Source organism: Protopterus annectens, chromosome 15.part0 (assembly GCF_019279795.1).
Source record: "Protopterus annectens isolate FY-2018-M chromosome 15.part0, PAN1.0, whole genome shotgun sequence".
NCBI lineage: Eukaryota > Metazoa > Chordata > Ceratodontiformes > Protopteridae > Protopterus > Protopterus annectens.
In genome coordinates, this window is record NC_056749.1 from 143,509,373 (window position 1) to 143,533,310 (window position 23,938).

General features: G+C 37.6%; 1 protein-coding gene across 2 annotated transcripts in view; it reads left to right on the forward strand.

The window, feature by feature from the left end:
- DIAPH2 (diaphanous related formin 2) overlaps positions 1-23,938 on the forward strand; it is a 5,354,951-nt gene that overhangs the window by 5,034,142 nt on the left and 296,871 nt on the right. The gene's annotated exons all lie outside the window — the stretch shown is intronic.

Here is a 23,938-nt window from a genome sequence, read left to right on the forward strand (position 1 = left end):
GCTGTTCCGAGAAACACACACACCACAAGCACACTAAAAAGCAGCAAACCACACACATACATTTAAAAGCTACATCTAACTCTACACTACACTGCACATACACTATTATCTATCCACTTACCTTAATCCAGACCCTAACCCTAAGGTCCATCACTATCGCACACTCACCTCACCCACGCCCTAACCCTAACTCACTTAACCCGCCCCTAACCCCAAATTCTCACTGTCCCACACTCACCTCACCCATGCCCTCACCCAAACTCACTTAACCCACTCCTAACCCCAAATTCTGTTACAATCGCGCACTTACCTGACCTGCGCCTTAACCCTAACTCACCCAACCCGCGCCCTAACCTGAACGTCCGCACAATCACACACTTACTTTAACCCAACCTGTAACTTTCCACCGCATCGCTGAAAACAGCAAAGCCACAATAATGGCCAACCAAATTCTTTCCCTAGGAAAGAATTTGTTTTTGTGCAGCTTTGCTTTTTTCAGCATTCGCAGTATTGGATTCGATATTAGATCATTCGAAATTCTGCCGTTTTGATGATCTAATATAGACCCAATATGTAATACTTGGTTGCTGCTGCAGGCAGTTGTGTGTCTTTTTGCCAAAGGGTCAAGCATGCCCACATCTAGAGTACCAGTGTGATAATGCATCACTGTTTACCAAGTGCATCTAAACACCATTCACAGAGTCTGCTTCTGTATATTGCATTTCATTACCACAGTCCTTGTTTGTAAATCACAGTAGTGAACAAAGGTGCACTACATGTAGTGACCAGCTAAATCAAACCAAGTAGGTATTTATTAATGAGGTGGAACCATATCTCTCAACTGTCCAGAATTTCACAATGTCCAGATTTTCACCTGATATTTTTTGGTCTGTTTCTCATACAATTTTTTCTGGCACATCATTGAAGGGTGAACTCACTAAATAGCAGACAATTGAGTTTTAGACTTCACATCCTTCAGAAAATACATACTGATGCAAAACCTGTTGTTTCATCTACTTTGTTTATGAGAAAAATATTTAAAATCTGACTCTGATTATGTCTGTTTGTCCTCCGGTTCTTGTTGGTCTTATACAGAAATTTCTGCTCTAAGGTATTAAGAGGTATGGTTGTAAATATCTAAAATGCTGCTTTTTTAATGGATTATAACAGTTCTGAGATTTTTTTATTTAGTTGCAACTTACCTAAGCATATAGGATTTACAATTTTGAGTTAAAGCTGCATGGACAAATGTGGTAGCCTTGAGTGAAGTGGTGGACAAGCATTTCCCTGTACTAGCATGGATTCACAAGACAATCTCGGCGTACTGAAATGTCGAATTTCAGTATGTCGAGACTGAATATTGGAAAGTGCAGTTACGTGAAACTGCATTATGTCGAATGCGGAAATGTCGAATCCGCTATCATGGTGTCGCGTTTGTGATGTGTGGTGCCATTTGTGGATTTATCTGGGGTTTCAGGTAAGTGGTGTTTGTGTAAGGGTATTGGGTAGGGATTTTAGTGTGTGTGTGTGTGTGTGTGTGTGTATAGTGGTGTTTTTTTGTGTGTTTAGTGCGACCTCTGAGTTATATATAAGTAGGGGGGGGTGTGGGGGTGCAGGGCACAGTAGGTGTGTTTGTGTGTTATGTTTTGTGTGTGTTATGTTTGTTTTAGTGTAGTTAGGTAGAGGTGTATGTGTGTGTGCTTATGTGGTGGTTTGTGTGTGTGTGTGTGTGAATGGTTGCGACTGTGCTATTTGTGGTTTTGGGTTTTCGGGTATGTGGGTTTTCCACTATTCAGTCTCGAAGTACTGAAATTCGACATTTCAGTATTTTGAGATTGTCTAGTGAATCCACTAGCACACATGGGGGAGCAATGCTGTATGCACTCTCTTACTTAACATAATATTCTCTGAGGATGCACAACTTTTGAGAAAGTCGGGTTTACATATGAAAATTGCTAAACCATATTTTTAACATAGTATGATGCAGAATCATCACACTGGGTGTATTAGGATGCAGTAATATTACACAAGTGATGCAATTGAGTGTTCAGATCTTTTACATAGTATGTTCAGTATAGATGATATGATCATTGAAAGCCTTTGTGAAACTAAGCCATAAAGAAGGGTTGGAATTCTATATTAATGTTATGGAGTGCTCTTTCATTCTCCTAAAAGGATTATACTGCAATCTGTTTTATCTCACTTTTTTGCTCACAATAACTCTAGGTTATGGATGTTGACTCAAGTTATTTTTGTCTCGTACAGAATTTTTGCTCTAAGATATTAAGAGCTGTGCTTTACATGCAGTGTAACAGAGCATATCAGTAAAAATTATTGCAGGGGGACTAGCCCCACAGCCTCTTCATCATTATATAATATCAAGAAAGGGAGAATCTCAATGAAAGAGAGCACAACTGTTTAGAGGAATCACTTGTTTCATTCTGACGTGTGAAGAGGTGAACTTTGTACCTTGAGGAGTGAGGAGTCATGGAAAGACCACAATAATCTGCAAGTAGTGTAGACCACAGTGAGTTACTGGTGTCTGTAGCTGTCAGTTTGCAGGTTTTTGTAGAGTTACACATCTTAAGTACTTTAAAACGACTGCAGTTCTGGCAGCCTTTATTCACAGACTATGCCAGTGTAAGGTGTGCAAATGTCACTGTAAGTCTGCATCAGCCTTTTCTGAAACTAGAACCTACCTTGCAAAATGCCTTTTGTATACCCGTTTTCCATGCTGTAATGTTGTTTATGTTGTCATGTACTGACATATTATATTCTTGTTATTTTGTTCATCAGGTTTCTTTATAATTCAGATTGGCCCATATTACACATCCGTATGCTGTTACAGACTCTGTATGTACTCATTTTCTAGTACAGCGTGCTAAACCAGGAATAAATAAAAAAAACAAACAGTGAGACCCTGTTTTGAACACTTCACCTTCTGGCTTTGGAACAGCATGATTTTCAGATGGATGTAAAGCATTAGCAGTACTTGTTTTAAGGTGTTCTGTTTATAAACCCAAGCCTGCATTTGCATGACACACACATATATTCAGTGATAACATGCAACACTTCTGTATTTTGTGCTTTCTGCATGCTTTTCAACCTAGTTCCCAACATCTTTTCTTCAGAATCACTGAAAGATCCAACAGTCAAGGACAAAGGTCCTAAACCATTGCCAGTTTTTAAATATTAATATTAATGATTTTCAAAGAGGGTGGAGTATCAGGAATATGCATAACATGCATTTTATAAAGTAAAAAGAATGTGACTTCAATGGATGTCTTTAATTATTAAGTATAAACCACATTGTCTCAAAAAGCCATAGGATATAAGAGGCAAAGATAAACATTTTAAGTTGCAATCAGGGATATTCTTGAAAATCAGGGACAAATAAGAGAGAGGGGGTGGGGGGTTTAAAAGCAACCTTAGTGTCTGACATTAGGCTGATGCAAGTCAGACTTGAACAGTGGTCGAATCACCAAAGTTCACCGGTCTTCAGATCTGCGTTAGGTCATTTGATGTTGCACTAGTAAACATCTTCTTATCCCTTAGATTCTTTTGTGTGTTTTGGGAACCATTTATCATCATTCCTTGATCCCTTTTAAAACATGTAAACACATTGTATAAATGTTCTTGTGCATCAGGAACATTCCAAGAATAAGAATACACAGATATTTATAAAGACATTGAATAATCATATAAAATTGTGAAATAGATGTAAATAAGATATTGTAAGACATGCTGAAATTATATCGTCTCTTGAGGGAATTATAATTTTATTGATTCCTCCCAAATGCATTATCGCTTTGTTTCTTACATTATACTTATAAACATATCTGAGGGGCAGAAGCAGTAACACAGTATGTCTGCACTGATAAGCCTCTGAAGGGTATCATGGAAACCGCAAATGCTGTTTGCAAAGGCTTTTCAAGTGAATTGACTGACACAGACAAATAGCTCTGTGAAGAAATTGTTGAGCTGACAGAAACAACAAGATCATTATTAATTTTCCTTTTCCTTTAAACAGTCAGTGTGGCATGAAGTAAAAAAAAAGAACATTAATAGCCTTCATTATGAAACAATAAACCACAAATACAGTCTGTATGTTTACCTGGTAAAAATAAAAGAAGTTGATCCTTTTGCATTTCCAGTAAAAAATAAAAAATCAGAATTGTGCTGATTAATTACAAAGCTAAACTACAGCATTCGTATGACTTCAGTAATCATCAGGTTAAAGGCGGGAGTGAAAAGGGATTAAACAGCAATAATACTTTAGTGCTTTTCATTTTCTGCCTCGGCTTTCACTCTGTTGAAGGTGAAGCTTTTTATTTCTGCATCTGACAGAGCAACTGAATGCATTATTATAAGTCACAGCTGAACTGCCTGTCTTTGAAAAAATGGTGATATAATAAAACACACACACACAAAATGCTGATTTCCTGATGACAAATCTAAGCTGAAAGTTTTTCTTGCACATTGTCATTAATTTCCATTCATATTTAGAAAGCAGACTGCTGTGGTAATTGATTTGATGGTCCAGCTTCTGTGAGAGCACTTCTGGGCATAACTGCCCTCAGAGATGCCAAAACAGAAGAAAAGGTGGGAATGAAATAATGGACTGTGCTGTCCTCAGGGGCATGTGGCCCAGTTTCATGGAGCAGAAAAACATGTTTTTTTTTTCTTTCAACTTGAAAATACATACAAAATGACCATATACTCACAACCAGATAAACCTCAGTATTCAAGGCTAGACAACAGAGGGTACATATTTTACTGGCAGGTGAATAAAAGAAACTGCGGAGGAAATAATCTGATTTTGAATGGGTGCTCTCTATGGAAGTATCTTTTGCTGGTCTTTTGTGAAGGGACAGAAGTGGCTTACATTTCAAAAAGCCTTAGAATTTTTTTTAGCTTTTGAAAATAGAATTGATGTTCCACAAAGAGCAAAACAAAAAAAAAAAAAAACAATAAATGAGCCTGAGAAGCAGTATATATGTTTGGATTAGCCAAAGTCCATTGAGGAATTTATTTACTAAAGCAATAGGTGATAATGAAGCTAGTCTGTGTGTGCATGGCTTCAGGGTGGTATTCACCCACGTCTTACTGTTGATAAGAATAATTCTAGAGGCCATCATAGCAGTATGTCAAGAAAGGGATCATAAAAGCAAAAGTACTGGGTGACCTGTTAATCATAGCTTCTGGCTTAGCTTTTCACCCTGCCCTTCTTAACTTCCCCTTCCCCCTTTGTCAGTATATTGTAACAAAGTATTGCAATGCTATGTGAGGAGAGAGAGACATCGAGAAAAAATGATGCTTATTTGTCTATGTTAAAGAGCTTCTTGTCTCAATGGACTGACATTAAAAAAAAAAACAGCATTCATATTCCTTTCACTTTCAGTTTCATCAGTTTGTATATTCAGCTCCTTTCTAAGAGCTGTACATATTATTTCATATCTGCAGACATCCCCCCAGGCTGCCGCTTCTGAGTTTGCAATATGAGTGCCTGTCTTTCCATGTCATGTTTTTATGAGGCAATCAGTCAGCATGGCCATAATAAACATGCAATTCCCCTAGTATAAATCTTCTATAAAACACTTAACTTCTGTCTTTCCTTTAAGTTAAGCCTACTTTCTTATACCCAGCTGCATAACTTAGACAATTCTCCATAAGATGGTATCCCCACTTCACATGCATTTTATCTGATGACATTTTGGCTTCAAAATTTAGTTCCCTTTCCTCTCATTTTTCTTTCATTCAACAAATATTTTTTCAAACTTTATCTCTTCAGCTACCTCTTCCTGTACTCCAAGATGTCCCTGTCTTCTGTAGTCCCTCATGCACTTAATAACTCAGTGCCAGGAGGGCCATTGTCTGGGGGAGGAGAGGCCTACATGTCCAAGGTGTGAGGTACAACCTACCAATGTACATGTTCAAGGCATGAGGTATAACTTGCCATGTACCAACAGTGACGCTCCCAGACTGCGAGCTTTCAAACTGCAATGTGCATGGTATTTAGTTCCCATGATGCCCTAGCTTGTTACTGTTCTGATGGAAAATGCATTCAAGTTTGGCATGCACATGAGCATTGCATAGGGTGCAGCCACACATTTATGGTAATACAGCCTGCAAATGCCCCAACCCAGCATGTTGCTTACCCAAAGGCCCTTGTCACAATTTGTTGATTCCAATGTAAACCATGACATGAGATATATCCAAGGTGCACCCCACACCCAGCCCTCAGAGAGAGGTAGGCAGGAATACACTTCGTTATTCTTCTCTCACTCTTTTTAATTGGCTGCTTAAGTGCTTGGCCCACTAGTTGACCCTGGGTCATTAAAGTTGTAGGTTAATATGTAATCCCTTTGCTGCATAGAGCTAACCTTCCTACAGCAAATATGATTCTGCAACACCAACTTTCTAAACTATCATGTTCATTTTTAATCTACTATAGCTTCATTTCATTGGTTATGGGTAATGGTTTCCTTTGTGTTGCTACAGCTTGTAAATGCCTTCCAAGACAACTGCTATACATTTGCAAAACTCATCAATATTTAACCTGTTCTTCATTTATTTGTCTCGTAGCTGTGAAAAAATATTGTCAGTGCAAGTGTAGAGTATGTGTCAGATAACTAACTTGTGCAAAACGCAGCTAATGGCCAACTCTATCTGCTTTTAATAGTGATGGCGGCTAAAATCCTGGTTTTATGAAAGACATTTGAATGGTGATGGGGTAGGGGAGTAAGCATGTGAACCTAAGATGTCTTGCACTTTTGTCTGTTAGGAGCAACTGGGTCTGATGTTTACTGGTGATATAAAACTATTAATATGTCAGAATTAATAGCTGCATGAACACCCTTGTAATGTCCTAGGTGTGCAGAAAACATGGAAAAGGATTCTCTGTTGCTAGTGATCCTGTGGATCACTTGGCCACTGTCACTGTGGATCCACACCCAGCCTATCTAGTATAGTGATCCGGTGAATCACTTGGGCACTGTCACTGTGGATCCACACCCAGCCTATCTAGTATAATGTAGGGTTACCATATGTCCCCTGTTTGTGCAGTACAGTCAATATTTGGGTACTTGTGTCTAGCAAAAAAAAAAAACTGTCAAATGTCCTGAGATTTTATGAGAAAAGAAATTCATGTCTTTCCTTTAATAGTTGCATAAAACAATTATTTTGTATCTGAATCACCTAAATATAACATGGAACAGCAAAAGCAACTCAAATGCTACAATAATGCACTTTTATTTTGGCAAAAAAAAAATGATGTCCAGCCTTTGCATTGGTTGTGGGTAGAGTTTGTCCTATAAAACCCTCATGTTTCCAGAAAAAAAAAAAAAAAAATTGCCCTAGTTTGGGCATCTAAAAAGTTCATAACAATAGTACACTGACTTGCATGCTACCTTTGGCTAATGAGAATACACCTGGATATCTGCTTCAGATAAGGAGAGGATGCAGTAGTTTCCAAAACTGGTTTGGATGATGTCAGATAATGGGTGGGGGTTATCAGTACACCCCCAGCCATCCCCCATTTGCTCTTGTCTACGTTTCCTATAGTAGGTCCTCACAGTACAGATGGAGCAACATTTGCATATCTGTGGCTAAATATCAGTATGCTTAGAATCAATAAAACAGACCCTGCAGTCATGTCAGGACTTGGCTTATTGTCTGGCTGAGGTATAATTGTCTTCTCAGTCCCCACAAGCTGATAGCATTAAAGGCATTAGGCTGATCTGGACTAGTAGTACAAAGGATGGGCTACCAAACCTCATACTAGTTTATTGTAGTAGCTTCAGCCACAACAGTATTCAGAATTTGCCTTGTGCTGTAAGGACTCTCTTCTGTTCCAAGTTTCACTCCTGATTCGGACTTTGTTTGTTTTTGCAATAAGTATACATCTGAAGAAGTGCAGACTGTATTCTCTCCTCCCCATATCTTAGGGCATTCACAGATTCCTTTTTACTAGTGCTGTTAAGAATCTCATGTCCATTCCTGGCCTAATTATGTCTGCCTGTCTTTGACTCAGTACTTAGTTAATCTTTCATTGGCATTTAGTTTGAATCTTAATCCACTGGTCAGAGATTAATGTCTCATTCACCCTCAGGTCTGTCGACCTTCTGTTGCACATCAACAGATGCTACTGCAATCCTCTTTCACATGATACCATAAGATCATTTGTGTAATTAGATATACTAAAGAGTTTACAATTGTCTTGACAGGATGTTTATTACAATAAAATAGCTCAGGTAATTAGTCTATTGTCAGGTACCCCAGGGCTTTAAGAATTGCTTTTCACATCATCTTGGTATGCACCTGCACACCAGGACGAATCGGACTCTTGGCAACTGTGCATCATAATTTTGTTATCCCCAGAACAATCGGAGAGTTCTCATGCATTAAGGCATTGCAGTGACCAGTTCAGATGGTCTTCACCCCAATATATCCATTGCTACAGTATCTTGTCCAAAATGAAACCTAATTTAAATTTGTGTTTTATTTGCGATTTTTATAATTAATACTGTAGCTAGTTCAGTAGATAACAGTAGTATATTGTGTAAAAAAAATACTTTACAGCAAAAATGCATTTCTTTGTATTAATTTAAATAAACAAAAATATTTCACTATATGTTGTTGCGTCTTTCAGCTTTTCCCAGTTAGGGGTCGACACAGCGGAACTCCGGTCCGCTAATGATTGGCAGTAGATTTTTACGTGCCGAGTTGCCGGCCCTGATGCACAACCTTCAATGAAGGTACGCCCATTCACGCATGTCTCCACACAGAAGATGCTCTAGCTGAGAATCGAACAGGACAATGTCTTACTGTGAGGCGACAACACTACCGCAGCACCACAAAACTGAAAAGCTGACTTGAAGAGGAAAAAAAATCTCATTTTGGAAAGAATACAAATAATAAGCGGAGATGATTAAACCTAACAGAAGTATTTCAAAATAAATACTGATCCTTTACATAACTTTCTGACTAAATAAAATTATAACCAGCTGCTGTCTAAAATGCCAGTATAGCTGCAACAATGGTGAGATGTGTTTTTATGCTGATGGAGTTGCACTAAGTAATTGTAATGCGACAGAATGTTGAAAATCTTAAAATCTTGAATCTCAGCATTAATTTATTATTACTACAATGAAATATGTACATGTATATTTTATGGATCTATGTCAGATGATAGCGTTTTCAAAAACTTGAAACGAAATTCATGCAGATGAGACCATATCGATTTTTTGAAAACTTGAACTTAAAAAAAAATGTCTACTTTTTTTACATTTATGCAGGGGTGCACCCTGCACCCACCACACCCCCTGCAAATTATATATATCAACTCTGAGATCGCACTACAGTGAAGAAAAAGGTAAATTTCCCAATCCTCACTGTACCACAATCTCTATTCAAAAACTTTAAGTTTTCAAAAACCCGATCATGTGGTCTCAACCATATGAATTTTGTGTTTCTGAAAACTCGACCAACTGATAGGGATCCATATTTTATATATATATATATATATATATATATATATATATATATATATATATATACATATATATATATATATATATATATATATATATATATATATATATATACACATATATATATATATATATTGGATAATGAATATATATATATATATATATATATATATATATATATATATATATATATACATATAATGTATATATACATATATTATATATTGACTATATATATATATATATATATATATATATATATATGGGTCTACCTGAGATGGTCGACAGGCCATTTGATCAACACTCATTTGGTCGACAAGCATGTTATGTGGGGGGTTTCGCCCCCCACACACCCCAATGTGCGGGGCTGTGCCCCCCACCCCCCCTAACTATATATATCAACTCCAGGGTCGCACAACATTGGGGAGGGGGGCAAATCTGCTTGTCGACCAAATGAACTGTCGACCAAATGAGTGTCGATCAAATGGCCTGTCGACCATCTCAGGTAGATATATATACACACACACACACATATAATGTATATATACATGTGTGTATATATATATATATATATATATATATATATATATATATAGATGTATGTATGTGTATATGTGTCTACTTTGGAATCTCGAAGTTTCAAAACTTTGGACTTCATATGGTTGTGACTATAAGATCGAAGTTTTGAAACTCCAAGTGGTTTAAATAGAGAATGTTCTACAGTGCAGAGCGGGACATGTACCATTCTTTTTACTGTAGCAGGGAGTGTGGGGAGTGCAGGCGGGCTTGCCCCACTGCATAAACTTAAAAAAAATATATACATATATTTATTTATTTATTTTTTTATTGAAGTTTCAAACTTTCACCTCAGAAATAGCCACTGTATTAGTAGGAATATATTGATCTAAGCCCAGTCATGGAAATAACTGGTTTATTTTTTGATAAATATAGTTAAGTTTGCTGAGATCCATAAATCAAATGACACCCCCATAGTATCAATTGGAAATTAATTCACTCATTCTTGCTATCATATTTTAGAAGAAACTGACACACTGCTGCAATGACTAGGGTTTCTGCCCCAAAACACTTGGTACTATGGTTTGATTCCTAGTTAGGGCGCCTTTTGTGTGATGGTTGCATCTTCTCCATTTGTTTAGGAATCATTTCATTGATGTATCCAATTTATTCCCACATCCTAAAGGCATACTGATAAAAAAATTAGTGGTATGCCTTTGTGCATGTCCTGTGTTTGGTTGGTGTTCCATCCAGGCGAGCTCTATGCCTTATAAGCACTTCCTGCTGGGTTAGTCTCTGGCACCGTGTAATACTGAATAACATAAAGTGATCATCAAAAAACGGATTAATATGAATAGGATATTCTTAAGAATTATTGATAAGTGAACTATGTATGAGAAGCTTTAAGTCATTTGTAATACATCTGTTACACGCCTTGCCTTTTGACCCAGGGTTTAGGCTTTGATATCTATCTGCCTCTCTTTTTATCTATCCATATGACTATTTATTCAGTAAACTTGAAGCTTGTGAATACTGTTATGCACATATACTAAAGCACTAGTTGATGTATATATGCTACATGAAAAAACTAATAACCAAAAGTATAGCATGTCAATGAAGAAAACTGGTGCTTATAAATAAATGAATGAACATGAAGAAAATGTATATTTTAAAATCTGTTAGTTTTGAGCACTTTAGTCTCTGCCTAAGAATTCATCAGAATGAAATGATATATGAATGATATGAATGTAAGGACAGATTTCAATATTCATAAACATTCTCTTCAGTTTAATAAAAAAAATAATAAACGAACGGCTAAAAACACAAAATGACTTTATTACATAAAAATCCAACTGGTTCATTCCCTTCATGGAACTTCTTCAGACCAAGTTTTATAATGAATAAACTTATTTAAATACTTAATAACATGAGACACAAAGCACTTAATGCCTTAACCCTTTCCTTCTAAGAACAACTTTAAAGTTTTCTGTACCATTTAAACCAGGGTACACACATGCATTCAGCCTGATTTGCCAGTAATAGTCTTTCCAATCCAGTTAATCTTCTGCATCAAACCTATGATCAAAACCATTGACTTCATCAGTTACAAATTTGAAGCATGCCTTATTTTTTCTAACAAATGTTTTTGCTTAACGTGTTTTGCCAAGACATTGCTTACATCAGTCTTGTCCACTGTTCTTATATGTTCATTCACTCGCATGTAGAATTCTCTAATGGTTCTTCCTATATAAAATGCTGGACATAATTCACACAAAGCCATGTATACCACATATTTGACCCTGCAATTATGCACATTATTCAACCTAATTTCAAAGCTAGTTGCTGTTACTACAAAATTCTTGACTTCTTCCATATATTGACATAACTTACAACTGTTACATCTTTTCATCCCTACTTCCAAAACATTAGGCATACTTGAGCATAAATTCCTTTTCTTAAAAAAGTCTTTTAAACTCTTTCCTCTTTTAGAGACAAAGACAGGGTTTCCCCCTATAACATTTTTAATTTCTTGAAAATTAATTAAGAATCTCCAATTATTCTTGATTATTCCTTTGATTTTACTTTCATCTACTGAATTGTCTAAAATACATGCTAAGGAAAAATCCTTTTCATTTTCTTATTTCTTGCGATTTACATTTGCTACCTTATGTTCCCTTACATTTTTTACTTCCATCCAGGAATTGTTATTGATGTCCTTGGGGTACCCTCTTTCTTGAAATTTCCTTTTGAGTTCTTCACATTCTTTTTCAAAAAATACTATCTCATCTAATAACCTGCTTATTCTAGTGAATTTGCCCATTCACTATGTTTTTTTTTCAGGCTAATCTTCTGCATGATGTTGTAGTGGAGATAGCTGTTACTTTGCAATTCCTTTTTATAAATCTTAATTTTTAAAGCATTGCTAGATCTGTACACATTCAGGTCCAAAAAATTAATGTCCTTCCTGTAATTAAATGTCAACCAAAGGTAACTTGTGGATTCATTCACATTTTTAATAAAATCTAAGAGTTCTTTTTCGGAACCCTCCCAAATAAAAAACAAATAATCAATAAAACATCTGTACATGACATGGTTTGCAAAAACTGATTCTAAAATAACTTCTTTTTCCCATTAATCAGGACTATATTTGCATAGCTGGAGGCCATAGCAGCCCCCATAGCTACACCATTTTTCTGTCTGTATATTTCATCATCATACTCAAAAAAATTAGATGATAAAATAACATCCAACATTTCTGTGAACAATCTTACTTGTATAGTATTAAATAATCCTGAAGTACGAAGCTCCCTTTTCACCATTTCCAACCCTTCTACATTTGGTATGACTGTATATAATGAGGCAATACCCGCTGTAACCAACCACATAGAGACTTCTATTTTCACATTCTTCACTTGTTGTGTCTTTTGGCTTTTTTGGCCCTGGTTAGGGGTCGCCACAGCGGAACTCCGGTCCGCTAATGATTGGCAGTAGATTTTTACGTGCCGAGTTGCCGGCTCTGACGCACAACCTTCAACGAAGGTACACCCATTCACACATGTCTCCACACAGAAGGCGCTCCAGCTGAGAATCGAACAGGACAACGTCTTACTGTGAGGCGACAACGCTACCGCAGCACCACCACCGCAATTTTCACATTCTTTACTAAACTTTTAAATTCAAAGGATTCTTTAATATAAGATGTACTTTCTATGAGCAACTTCTATAAATATTTATCTACAAAGATGGCTAGAGGTTCCATCTTACTGCCTTGACTGGCTTCTATCGGTCTAAAATCAGGGCAATTCAGTTTTTATGTATTTTAGGAAGTCCAAAAAAATCCTTCCCAGTTTGGGTTTTTCTACTCTGAAAAAACTCCACTGTTTCTTTGTCAATCAAATTATCTAAAAATAAATTCTTCTATACAAGGATCGATAACTCCATATGCTTTTTTAACAGATGCCCACATTGTTATTTGGTAAAACTTGTCATCATTTAATATCAAAGTCATTTTTTCTACATAAAATGTTGTATTAAGCACCACAACTGCATTGCCTTTATCTGCTTTCATAATATACAGTTTAGTGTCATTTTTTAACTCAAGCATTGCATTTTTTCTTCTTCTTTGTTTAAATTATAAATTACAGGTTCACTTTTGTGATGCAATAATTTTTCTCTCATCATTCTCACGTTACCAAAAAAGCTTCCAATTCTGGCCTGAGAATTGGATTAAACATGCTAGAGTTTCTAAATAATGCTTTTCCTGAACCTTATTAGAGTTGTTAGTCTTTAAATAAGCATTTTAATTTTAATTTTCTGACAAACTCTCTAAGTGCCTTAATGGTATTTATCAAGTCAGCCCTAGCAGACGGCACAAAAGTCAGTCCCCTACTTAATAGCATAATATGATGTTTGTTTAATACCACATTTGACAAATTCATAATTTTAAATGAGTCAGTCACAGTACCTTGGTTCAATGGTTGTAATTGTTGTTCCACTTCTTTCCTTTGTAATTCTTTTTGCCCTGAAATCCCTCTTGCCATCTTCGTTTTTTCCAGAAGAAATTTCCTTTTGTTGATTGATTCCCCCCTTGTTGCTGTGGTTTCTGGGCTGCTACCTGAGCCGATGATTTCATACCTGTCCCTCCATCTTGATATAGGGTCATAGGTTGGTACTAGGCTATTGGCCCTAGGGCCTATACAAGCCTAGCCATAACAATTCCCTGGCTATTTCTTCCCACACTATGTACTTCCCTGGACCCCTGTCTAACAGGGTGAATGATGTGATCCCCAGGGTGAATTTCCTTTCTCCCATCCAATCATCAAGGTTTCTTTTGAAGAGGGACAAGGAGGCGCTCTGCTTGACATGTATGGGCAATCTATTCCAGAGTCTGGGGAGTCTCTGGGTCCAGAACCTATCCCTCCAGCATGTTTTGTTTATTGTGATGACAAGGTTTAGATCCCTGGAGCGTGTGGCTCTGAGGGATTGGGATTTCTTTGTGTGTCCAACAGCTCTGGGTTTGACATGGCCTTGTATGTTAAGCAGAGAGTGCCTCTGAGTAGATGATATGCGACAGAGTATAGCTGGAGTTTTTTAAGGCAGTCAGCATAGGGCATCTGCTTTAGGCCTGTGATTCTTTTAGTGAGGTATTTCTGCGGCCTTTCCATTTGTTGCAGATGTCTTGAGAGGTACATACCAAATGGGGCATTCTATTCTATAATGGGTCTAATGAGGGATGAGTACAGTGGGACAATGACATCCTTTTTTCTGGATGAAAAGCCCTTAGTGATGATGTGTGCCACATAGAAGGATTTCCTGACTGTTCTGGAGGTGTGGTTATTGAAGGTGAGACCACTGTTCACCTGTGTCCCTAAGTCTCTTATCACACTTTCGGTGTTTAGTGTACTGCCACCTATGTGGCAATTCACAGGTACATGTTTTTTTCCAAAGGGGATAACTATACATTTCTTGGCATTGAGCTTGAGCCCATGGCTCTGGCACCAAGCATCTCTTTCTGTAAGGCCCTTTTGTAGAGTAGCCACATCATTTGGGGATTCAATAATGGCTCCCAGTTTGCAGTCATCTGCAAACTTTGTTAGCCAGAGTTCCTTAGTGTTGGCCTGTACTTCAGAGAAGTAGATGCCAAACAAGAGCAGTCCCAGGACTGAACCCTGAAGTACTCTACTTGTCACTTGTCTGGAGCTGGATTTGGAGTCAGCCACTTTTACAGTGTGGGTTCTGTCAGTAAGCCAGCTGGCAACCCATCGAGTGACGTAGGGATTAATTCCCAGCTTAGTAGGTTTATCTATGATTCCAGAGTGGGGGATGGTATCAAAGGCCTTGGCAAGGTCCAAATAGGCTGTGTGGACTGCCTTACCCTCATCCACGGCTCTGGAGACTGATTCAAAGAAGTCAGTCAGGTTCAGGGGACAAGATCGGCACTTCATGAACCCAAACTGGATGGGGTCCAGTGTTTGAAGGTTGCCACTATCTTTGTTTATAAGTTCCATGATAATATGTTCCATGGCCTTGCAGATCAGGCTCATCAGACTGATGGGTCGGTAGTTCCCGGGATCCAAGGTGGATCACCCCTTGTGGAGTGGGATAACTGTAGCTGTGCACCACTCAGTGGGCATGAAGCCTGAGGTTGAGGGTATGATTAAACATGACACTTAGGTGAGGTGCCAGTTCATTTTGTAGTTCATGTAGTACACAGCCCGGGATGTCATCTGGTCCCATGGATGCTGTATTCTTAGCTTTGAAGAGTGCATTTTTTACCTGTGTGGCTGTTATTACCAGAAATTGGCAATCTTCTGGTATTGAGATAGGCCGTTTAGGGGGTGAGAGGGGGGGTGAATTTGGCACTGAATAGATCTGTCAGGATATTGGCAATACCCTTGGGATCAGTATATTTAATGCCATTCTGTTGTAGCTCAGAGCAGATTTGAGCATTGCCATTCACATCCTTGACATAGTTATAGAACGCCTTGTGGTTGCCTTTGGAATCTTTGGCAATTTTATTTTCGTAACTAGCTTTGGAGGATTTTACAAGGGATCTCAGCTTCTTACTGAGGCTGATAAGAATTTTTTGCATCGTGGGATTTTCCTGTTTCCTGCAAGAGTTTCTTCCTTTTGTTGGAAAGTTTGTTTATGGCAGGGGACCATCAGATTGGCTTCCTTTTTTTGGAGACTATCTTGGTTCTATTTGGGATGGCATGATTCATGCATGAGTGAATGTGCTCATACAGTGCCTTAGAGTAGGACTCAGCAGTCAAACTTTCAGTTCCCTTCTGCATGAGTGTGATGAAGTTTGTCACTTCTGACTTGAGTAGCATGAAGTTGGCTTTGGAGAAGTTTTTTATGGAGGTTTCCGTACTGGGGAGTGGGGGTGGTATGTGGATGTTAAGAGTGATTAGCTTATGGTCTGACCTGACAATGAGGGAGTGACCATAGGTGTGGAGCATCAATTTCCCATGTTGGTAATGACCAGGTCTAGGATATTGGAGCTCCTGGTGTGACTATGGATTAGTTGATCCAGGGCGTTGGAATTTATGAATTCCAAGAACCATTGGGCAAAGGTATTGGTACACATGTAGTTTTCTCAGTTAATGGCAGGGTAGTTGAAATCACCCAGTATTAGGGTGTTTGTATCTTAATATTTTCCAGTATGTTTAGAAAGGTGTAGTGAAAATCTTGGTGGTGGATCTGTAGCAAGCTACAATTTGGATTGCAGTTTTACCTAGTGTTAGTTGCACCTGGAGAATTTCAGATGCATTGTGTTGGGCAACTAGCCTGGTGGTGTGAATATCCCTGGTGAATATGGACACTCCTCCATCTTTAGTGTTTTGATCCTGGTTTGGTGGCCCAAACGTGTGGTAAGAGTTGTAGCCTGGTATTGCAGGGGTGCTCTCTGGAGCCTTGAACCAAGTCTCAGTTACTGCGCAGATATCAATGTTCACCATTTTTAGGAGTGCCTCGAGAGTGTGCATTTTGAGGTTTAGACTTCTAGCATTGAGTAGCATTACCTTCAGATTTTACATGCTTGTACCTGTTACAGTGGTGGTTTAGTCCTTTGAACTTTGCCTAAAAAAAGGCACTATAGGGTTGGCAAAAGCCTTAGCCAGTAACCTGAATCCCAGGAGCGACAGGTGTAGACCATCTCTGGCAAAGCATCATGGTCTCTCAATCATTTCGTCCCAGGAACCCCTTTGAATGAAACCAGAAGCTTAGCCAGTTGTTGAAGTCAATCATTTTGTCCTTGCATTGTGATATCATTCTGGGCGAAGGCAGGATGCTACTCAGGGCTAGGGTCATACCTGCCTGGGCCACATGATCCGAGAGCACTTCCATGTCTCTCTTCATGTAGTCCAGGGAGGTACGTCTCAAGTCATTCACTCCAACATGGACAATGACAGAGTCATATTTGTACTTGCTGTGAAGTGACTTGAGTGCATGCGTTATGTGGCAGATCCTGGCACCCAACAGGCAGCTGACTGTAATTTTCTCCTTGTTCAGCCTGGTGAGTGGGACATCGGTGTGCCTGACTGTAGAGTCACCTATTACTAAAGTGTTAGGTACATTGTCTTGTCTTAGAGGCTTTTGCTGGGTGGCACACTGGTGGTGTGAGCTATGTGACACTTGGTTGTTATCGGTGTTTGTTTGCATTTCAGCTTTGGAGGTCCTTGTTGCTTGGGCAGGTTACAGTTAAGGGCCTCCACATATGTGGATTTAATGTTGCTATCAGTGGGTGTTGGTCATGTGAGTTTAGAAGGGCTATGTGTTGCTTGAGGTGTAGTGCGGGTGTTAACCTTCTCCTCTTGACTGTCTAGCTCAGTCTTGGGTGGAGAGAGCTTTGCTTCCAGTTTGGCTTTGTAAGTGCATCTCTCACAGGTTGTAGTGTTGGGTGGTAGGAGGAGAGGGTGGTCTGTGTACATGAGGCAATTGCTGCATTGCCCCAGTATGCCCAGATTCACCAGGTGGACAGGAGATATCGCCAGAAGCTGACCCTTGGATATGCCTGGTTTGGTGCTTTTTTTTTTTTAAAAGTACAGGAGCTGTTTTCCCTTCCCCTAGCAAGGTTTGTTTGTGTCTTTCATCTTTTCCCAGTTAGGGGTCGCCACAGCGGAACTCCGGTCCGCTAATGATTGGCAGTAGATTTTTACGTACTGGCTTGCCGGGCCTAATGCACAACCTTCAACGAAGGAACGCCCATTCACACATGTCGCTACACAGAAGATGCTCTATCTGAGTATCGAATGGGCAACGTCTAACTGTGAGGCGATGCTACCGCAGCACCACCACCGCAGTCTTCCCTTAGTAAGGTACTTTGCAATTATAGGCTGTTTAGTGCCTATGACTAATTTCTCCTTATTAATGAGAGTTGAGTGCTTGTATCAGTTTAATGCTTCCTAGTGCTTTACAGCAGGTATTAGAGCAAGTGCTAGTCACAGGGATGCTTAAAGGTAAGATGAAATACATCCACCTTTTGAAAATTTCCTTTGTTGGACTTGGTGCTAGTATTTTGATAATAATTATTTCCCTGTCTTTCTTTTGCGAATTATTTACCTCTGTTTTCCGTCACATAATCCACTGACTCCACTTAAGAGCTCATTCTCCTGTGTTTTGCTGTGCTATTCTGCCTAGTAACATTGTTGTCACTTCCTACGGCTCCGCCCATTTCCTTCTCTTCATTAGTTTGAATGGCAGCAGATTCAGGACACTCATTGCTATTGTTAAAGAAACAGTTCACCTCTTCTTCATGATCCTGTCTCTACTAAATGTTTTCATTTTACGTTTCTTTTGATTCTCATTTTCAGCTGCAACTTTATCCAGAACCCTAGACCATTTAGCTTCAAAGTTGCTCGCAGAAATAGTGTTTTGTAGTCTATTATAGGTCAAAGTAATAGTATTATTCAATGTATTCATAGTTTTTGTGTTTTCTTCCAACAATAGCATCACATAGTGAAGCCCTGTTCTTTCATTCAGGGCTTGCCAAGTATCTAAGAGCTATTTAGAAAACATTTTTCCTACAGGTGCACACTTTACTCTTAAGCCCCTAGTTACTCTTTTTGATGATAAATAGACTTCAAAAAATAAAGTTTCCCACTGTAGTCTCTTATACTTCAACCCATTTTCATATTCCGAAAATATTAAATAGCACTACAGCTGCATCTGGGCCCACAGATAACTTGTTTGATTGTCTCAAAGGACCAGACAATCCATTTTTACTGGAACCTAATTTGCTGAACAGCACTGCTTCTATCGAATTGTCAGTAGGTGATGAATTCAACGCATTAGAAAAAAAATGTGTTGAAATAAAAGAGACTACAGTGGGGTCACTTTATTTTTTGAAGCCTGTTTATCATCAAATAGAGTACCTAGGGGCTTAAGAGTAAAGTGTGCACCTGCAGGAGACAATTGTTCTAAAGAGCTCTTAGATTTATTATTTATTTATTTTTATTTATTTGCTTTTTTTGACCAGGAAAGTCCACTGGGCTGAAATGAACCCATTTTCAATGGAGACCCGAGGAGAAAAGCTCCAAAAAAAAAAAAAAAAAGACAGATAGATGCTTGGCAAGCCCTGAATGAAAGAACAGGGCTTCACTGTTTGAGGCTATCGTTGGAAGAAAATGCAAACACTATGAATACATTGAATAATATTATTATTTTGAGCTATAATAGGCTCAAAAATATTATTTCTGCGAGCAACTTTGAAGCTAAATGGTCTAGGGTTCTGGATAAAGTTCCAGCTGAAAACAAGAATCAAAAGAAACGTAAAATGAAAACATTTAGTAGAGACAGGATCATGAAGAAGAGGTGAACTGTTTCTTTAACAATAGCAATGAGTGTCCTGAATCTGCTGCCATTCAAACTAATGAAGAGAAGGAAATGGGCGGAGCCGTAGGAAGTGACAACAATGTTACTAGGCAGAATAGCACAGCAAAACACAGGAGAATGAGCTCTTAAGTGGAGTCAGTGGATTATGAGACTGAAAATAGAGGAAAATAATTCACAAAATAAAGACAGGGAAATAATTATCATCAAAATACTAGCACCAACTCCAACAAAGGAAATTTTCAAAAGGTGGGTGTATATCAAGATGGAGAGACAGGTATGACATTGTGGGCTCAGCAGCCCAGAAACCACTGCAACAAGGGAAGTATAACTCAACAGAAGGATATTTCTTCTTGAAAAAAAAGAAGATGGCAAGAGGGATTTCAGGGCAAAAAGAATTACAAAGGAAAGAAGTGGAACAACAATTACAACCATTAAACTAAGGTACTGTGACTGACTCATTTAAAATTATGAATTTGTCAAATGTGGTATTAAACAAACATCATATTATGGTATTAAGTTGGGGATTTACTTTTGTGCCGTCTGCTAGGACTGACTTGATAAATACCATAAATGCACTTAGACAGTTTGTCAGAAAATTAAATTTAAAATGCTTATTTGAAGACTGTAACAATTATAATAAAGTTCAGAAAAAAAGCATTATTTAGAAAACCTAGCATGTTTAATGCAATTCTCAGGCCAGAATTGGAAACTTTTTTTAGTAACGTGAGAACGATGTGAGAAAATTATTGTATGACAAAAATGAACCTGGAGTTTATAATTTAAACAAAGAAGAAAGCAATGCATTGTTTGAGTTAAAAATGACACTAAGCTGTATATTATGAAAGCAGATAAAGGCAATGCAGTTGTGGTGCTTAATACATTTTATGTAGAAAAAATGACTTTGATATTAAATGATGACAAGTTTTACCAAATAACAATGTGAGCATTTGTTAAAAAAGCATATGGAGTTGTTGATGCTTGTATAGAAGAATTTTCTTTTAGATAATTTGACAAAGAAACAATGGAGTTGTTTTAGAGTAGAAAAACCCAAACTGGGAAGGTTTTTTTTGGACTTCCTAAAATCCATAAAAACCTGAATTGCGCTGATTTTGATAGTAGCCAGTCAAGGCAGTAAGATGGAACCTCTAGCCATCCTCATATATAAATATTTACAGAAGTTGGTTGTACAAAGTATATCTTATATTAAACATTGCTTTGAATTTAAAAGTTTAGTGAAGAATGTGAAAATAGATGATTCTATGTGGTTGGTAACAGCAGATATTGCCTCATTATATACAGTTATACCAAATGTAGAAGAGTTGGAAATGGTGAAAAGGGAGCTTCGTACTTCAGCATTATTTAATACTATACAAGTAAGATTGTTCACAGAAATGTTGGATGTTATTTTATCATATTTTTTTTTTGAGTATCATGATGAAATATACAAACAGAAAAATGGTGTAGCTATGGGGGCTGCTATGGCCCCCAGCTATGCAAATATAGTCCTGATTAATGGGAAAAAAAAGTTATTTTGGAATCAGTTTTTGCAAACCATATCATATACAGATGTTTTATTGATTATTTGTTTTTTATTTGGGAGAGTTCTGAAAAAAGAACTCTTCGATTTTATTAAACATGGGAATGAATCCACAAGTTACATTTGGTTGACATTTAATTATAGGAAGGACAACATTAATTGCTTCGACCTGAATGTGTACAGATCTAGCAATGCTTTAAAAGTTAGGATTTATAAAAAGGAAGAAGTGCAAAGTAACAGCTATCTCCACTACAATAGCATGCATAAGTTTAGCCTGAAAAAAAAAAAAACATAGTGAAGGGGCAATTCACTAGAATAAGCAGGTTAACAGATGAGGCAGTATTGTTTTGAAAAAGAATGTGAAGAACTCGAAAGTAAATTTCAAGAAAGAGGGTACTCCAAGGACATCATTAACAGTTCCTGGATGCAAGTAAAAATTGTAAGGGAACATAAGTTAGCAAATGTAAATAACAACTCAAAAGAAAATTAAAAGGATTTTTCCTTAGCATGTATTTTAGACAATTCAGTAGATGAAAGTAAAATCTAAGGAATAATCAAGAATAATTGAAGATTCTTAATGAATTTTCAAGAAATTAAAAATGTTATAGGGGAAACCCTGTCTTTGTCTCTGAAAGAAGAAAGAGATTAAAGACTTTTTTAAGAAAAGGAATTTATGCTCAGGTATGCCTGATGTTTTGGAAGTGGGGATGAAACGATGTAACAGTTGTAAGTTATGTCAATATATGAAAGAAGTCAAGAATTTTGTAGTGACAGCAAGAAGCTTTGAAATTAGGTTGAATAATTTGCAGGTCCAAATATGTGGTATACATGGCTTTGCGTGAATTATGTCCAGCATTTTATAAAGGAAGAACCATTAGAGAATTCTACATGCAAGTGAATGAACATATAAGAACAGTAGACAAGACTGATGTAAGCAATGCCTTGGCAAAACATGTTAAACAAAAACATTTGTTAGAAAAAAATAAGGCATGCTTCAAATTTGTAATAATTGATTAAGTCAGTGGTTTTGATCATAGGTTTGATGCAGAAGATGAACTGGATTGGAGAGAATATTGCTAGCAAATCAGACTGAATGCATGTGTTTACCCTAGTTTAAATGAGAGGGAAAACTTTAAAGTTGTTCTTAGAAGGAAAGAATTGACGCATTAAGTGCCTTGTGTCACATGTTATTGTTGTTACATATTTAAATAAGTGTGTTCATTATACAGCTTGGTCTGAAGAAGTTCTATGAAGGGAATGAAAGTGCTTACCAGTTGGATTTTTATGCTGTTTGTTTTTTATTTTTTTGCATTTTTAAGGCCATTTTCATTTGTTTGTTTGGAGTTTTGTGAGATATTTTCTTCAGTTTGTTAGTGAGGAAAGTCAACAACACCAACTTTTAGTAATAGACTCTTCGGTATTGGACTCAACAGATGATGTACATAAATCATTGGGCATTGTTTCTAATGGTAATTACTACTTTAATATGTATAATTACAGTGTGGTGGATATTAATCAAGATGTTCCTGATTTATTGTCAAAAGGTTTTACTTTTGTTCGTCTAGAAGGCCTTCCCTTTTACAAACCTTAATAGATTTAAAGTTATATATAAGAAAGCTTAATTTTACCCTGCTGGTTGACTCAAATTCTGGGGCCTCAGTGGCTATGAATAAACGTAGGAAATCTAGTACATTTAACCCACCTATATACACCCTTTGTTGCAGAGCTTTGATAAGGTCTGCAACCTTCATGTTAGGCATTTTTAAGTGAACCTGTCTCCCATCCTTTCTGCAGTATGTCCCAAAGGGAATGGGAATTATTTGATTTATGTCCCAACTGAAATTCACGGGTTATGAAACACAACAAAAGTTTGTGTGTGTGGGGGGGTCATTATGACTAAAACGGATTATATTAAAATGTAGGAGTTGTATGATGACTCATACAAAGAGGTATTGAAAAAATGAAATTTTTGTAACATGTAAGATTGACGTTACTTTTTGACATGGTAATACAGGGACAGATTACAGAACAGATTCATCAGGTGTTGATTGTGGAAGATCCTCTTATGTCTATGATGATATGAGGTAGTGCCAGCTGTGCCAGGAGGAGTAGGGCAGTGCATGTATAACATATGCCAGCATAACTAGCTGAAGGTTTGTAAAGAATTATATGTTATTTGTATATCAAAGTGATTTGTACAGATGTTTGTATTAAAATGTATTTGTAAAGTTGATTGCATTAAAAATGTATCAACAGTGGGTCCTGCTGGATAGAAAAGAAATATGCATGTATGTCAGACTGCATTGTTGTAACTGATGAAATGTATATATTGTAACAGAGGACACTGGAAGGGAAGGGGTTAAGATCAGCCCAACTAACCTTAAGTAAAATAGCCTGAAATTAAATGACTTGGTTTAGGCCGTAACGATTTTATCTCACAGGTCTTAATGCAGCCAGACACACAATGTTTGTGAAAAGCCTAGGCTGGGATCCTTCTCTGTTGTCCTTAGTGGTGAACTAATTGCTACCATGGGGGTGCCTGAGACTGGCTTGTTAATTT